This window comes from Garra rufa, chromosome 1 (assembly GCF_049309525.1).
Source record: "Garra rufa chromosome 1, GarRuf1.0, whole genome shotgun sequence".
NCBI lineage: Eukaryota > Metazoa > Chordata > Actinopteri > Cypriniformes > Cyprinidae > Garra > Garra rufa.
The window spans coordinates 104,969,622-104,973,751 of record NC_133361.1 but is presented as its reverse complement, the minus strand read 5'-3'; positions in this window follow the sequence as shown (position 1 = coordinate 104,973,751).

Genomic DNA, 4,130 nt, shown 5'->3' with positions numbered 1-4,130 from the left:
CACCTGCGTCCCTCTGTGGTCGCTAGGAGTTGGTCTCTTTTGGAGGGAACGAGTGCGAAGCCATGGACGACAGCACGTCTTTGGCTGCGTAGGATGGAGAGGAGCTGTCGGGCTCATCACATGACCCCGCCCCCTTGCCGTATACGCAACCCAACGCTGCCAGCTCGGGTATGGACGCCGAATTAGTCCGCGTCCTGTCTAAAGCTGTTGAGAACATGGGATTGGGGTGCTGCTACTCAGTCTCCACCTGAGGAGCCCACACGGAGCCGCCTGGACGAATGGTTCCTGACGGGGCGCTGCCAAGCCCCTCGACAGAGAGCATCGCAGTTCTTTCCTGAAGTTCACGACAAAATCACTAAGTCCTGGCGTGCACCCTACTCAGCCCGCCTTCGCGCCTCTTCTTCCTCCACCCTCACGTCGGTCGACGGCGCTAAAGAGAGAGGTTATGACAAGCTGCCCCCGCTGGGCGAGTCTGTGCCCGCCCTCAGCCATCGGATGGAAGGCGAAGGCAGCTCAACCGTCCAAGCCCTGCAGGACTACTTCGGCCCTCACTGGATGAGCTTACCCGTTGCCTGGACAGGCGGATTCGGCGTTGCACTCTACGGCGGTCCTCCAAGTTTACCAGGCCAAACTCCTCCGCGGTTTGGACGAGGCGGGCCTGGATGACGCCGCCTTCTAGGAGCTGCGCAGTGCAATCGACCTGGCGTTACGCGCCACTAAGATGACGGCACAGGCAATTGGCAGGTCAACAGCCAGTCTCGTGGTGCTGGAGCGCCACTTATGGCTCAACCTGATGGAAATCAAGGACGCAGAGAAGGTCGCCTCCCCACTTTCTCCCACGGGCCTGTTTGGACCTGCAGTGGATGGCTTTGCGAAACGCTTTACCGCGGCGCAGAAGTCGTCCCAGGCGATGCAACACTTTCTGCCAAGCGTTCCAGCTCTGCTACGGCTCCGAGTCCCCCCAAGCCGGCAATGACTCAGCAGCCTGCTATGACCACGCCCCCAGCTGCCCAGTCGGCTCTAAAACCAGAGCCACGTCATCGTTCCCGCTCGGCTAGACGCTACCATTTCCCGAAGCGCCAAGGAACCTGGCCCAAGGTTGTGCTGGACCAAGCGCCTCCAGCGCCTTCCTGATCACACAGACAGGAAGAGGAAGGGGTCAAGTCTGGCCGGAGCCGGACCAGCCCTCAAGATGTCTCTGTTAAGCCTCCAAACACCCCGTTCTGTTCTGCCCTCTATGTCAGCGCCCTCACAGCTGACCGCTGTTATAGCGGAAAAAATAAAAAACAAACATTCTCAAAAAGAGAGCAAATTTTCTCTTCCATTTTCGTCAAGCAGCGATCCCATGGGTCAACTGCTCGTACCAATGCAATCCTTCGCATCACGGGCCGAGGCCTGGAGGGCCATCCCCGGAGAGTCAAAGTGGGTTAAGATAATAGAACGAGGTTACAGACTTCTCCACCTCAGTTAACAGCAAGGCCGTAGACGTCCCCCGTAGACGTCCCCCCCCCCCCCCCCCCCATCACAGGCAATTCTTGAGATTCGCCTTCGAGGTAGTGGCTTATCAATATACAGTCCTTCCTTTCGGACTGTCTCTTGCTCCCCGCACGTTTACGAAGTGCATGGACACAGCGCTTTCCCCTCTGAGACGAATGGGAATTCACGTCTTGAACTACCTCGATGACTGGCTCATTCTTGCCTAGTCGGAGGACGAGCTAACTCATCACAGATCCATGCTCCTCAGCCATTTGGAGTGCCTAGGAGTCAGGGTCAATTTTGCCAAGAGTGTTCTGTCTCCCAGCTGATGTGTATCGTTCCTGGAAGCAGTTTTCGACTCCGCCCAAATGAGGGCAGTAGTGGCGCCATGACGAGCTCAAGCCATCCAAAAGCTTGCGGCCTCCTTCAAAGTCGGAGCCCTTTGCCCTCTTAAAACTTTTCAGAGGATGCTGGGTCTTATGGCCTCTGCATCACCAGTACTTCAGTTGGGTTTGCTGCGCATGCGCCCCCTACAGTACTGGTTGAAACCGAAAGAGTCTGTCCCACGCCTGGTGTCTGGGACGCCTGGGATCAAGGTAGATCGGGCCTGTGTTACAGCCCTGACTCCTTGGAAGGACCCTCAGTGGATGGAACAGGGCGTTCCCCCGGACACAGTGTGCAGAAGGAAGGTGGTCCCGACAGATGCTTCCTACTTGGGTTGGGGAGCACTGTGCGACGGCAGACCAGCGTTCGGCCAATGGTCGAAAGCAGAGAGTTGCCTTCACATCAACTGCCTAGAAATGCTAGCAGTGTGTTTAGGCCTTCACACCCTTCAGCCAGTACTGAAAGGTCACCACGTCTTAGTCCGCTCGGACAGCATGACGGTGGTGTCCTACATAAATCACCAGGGAGGTCTTTCCTCGAGACATCTGTTCACGCTAGTAGAACGTCTCTTAAAATGGGCTCAATTCAACCTGCTCTCATTGAGAGCAACACATGTACCAGGTAGGCTGAACCAGGGGGCAGACATGTTGTCTTGGAGCAACGTCTCCTCGGATGAGTGGACGCTCCATCCCCAGGCGGTTCAGGAAATATGGGCCGTCTTTGGCAAGGCAAAAGTCGACCTTTTCGCCTCAGAAGACAATTCTCATTGTCCAATTTATTATTCGAAGGAACAGGATGCGTTGGCCCACATGTAACCCTGTGTAATAATTTACAAGTTTTTTTTTATACATATTTAAATTTCAGGTGCATTTTATAAATGTATATGGTTGTGAATAATTATTATACATAATTATTTTTGTATTTTGATATTTCTATTGTTTATCCAATCGAATTCACTTGTCCATGTTGGGTGTCCAATCAATGCTCTAGATTAAGGTGAAGGGGGCGGGAAGAATTGAGGGCAAAGTTGAACGAGGAAGAATCGGGAGAGCACGAGAGAAGAGCGTGCGCTCATCTGGTGTGATATTGTTTCACAAAATATAGTATAACTAATGCTATAATGTGTTTCAATAGTTAATGTAGTTAGTGTGTTGTCAAAACGAGAACAGAAACTTATACTACAGAGACGGGTAAGAATTATTTCTCCACAAAATAGTTCTGGTTGTATTTATTCCAGCCTCCATTTACTAGTACAGCGAATGGACTATTTATAGAGACTGAACAGTGTCTATCTTGCTCGGATGGGTTGTGTGTTTAGTTGGCGAGTCGTCAGCATGAGGATTCGTGGCAGTTTCAGATGAGGATGAGTCCAGATGACTTGATTTAACGTGAGTGCTCGGAATTCTTGTGGCCTTATAAGGAAATCGCCGTGATCGTGGGGTTGACGGACATTCAACGTCGTGAGGTGAAACACGCTCTTCGGATTGGGGATATTAAGGTATTTTTGTTTGTTTGTTGCTCAGTGTTGAGTGAAGCGGTCTTTTGTTTGTTTGTTGACCACAACGTACCCCAGCATCAAACAGGCCTGCAACGTGACAATGAAAGACTTACCGATTGAATAAGGTTAAGTGTGAGCTCATATTGCCGGCTTAGTATTTGGTTAAAGAGTATTTTGAATTTGAGTGAGAGTTTGGGGACTCAAGTTTAAATTATATCTAAAAAGAGGGAAACAAATAACTATTTACAAAAAAAAAAAGTGAATATGTGAAATGTGTATTTGATTTATTTTTTTGATACATCTCTGTGAATTGTTGAAATTCCTATTGCTTATTTACATAACAGTTATTTTATTTTACATTTTGAACAAATCCTGAAACTTGATCCTTACATTTTTTTTTCAGTAAATTGTCATTTAACTTACAGTATACTTGAGTGTTTTCAATTTATTATTATTTGAGATTTAATTACTTTATTAACAGAAGGTAAATTCTAAAATCCTAATTCATAAATGTTTAGGTGATTTTTATTTAAAATTTAAGGGACCCAAGGAGTTAAGTAGCAAACACAGTTACACAGAATACGTTGAAGTGAGTAAATAGGCACACATAGCTCACAATAGTTGATAAAACAAAGTTTATTCATCCGAACTCAGAGCGCTCCATTATCTAACCATGTAGGAAAGGGTTGAAAGCGCTACACACAGCTGGCCCAACCTCCTCCTATACGCATTTCCCCCAATCGCTCTGATACTGCAGGTCATCAGGCGAGTC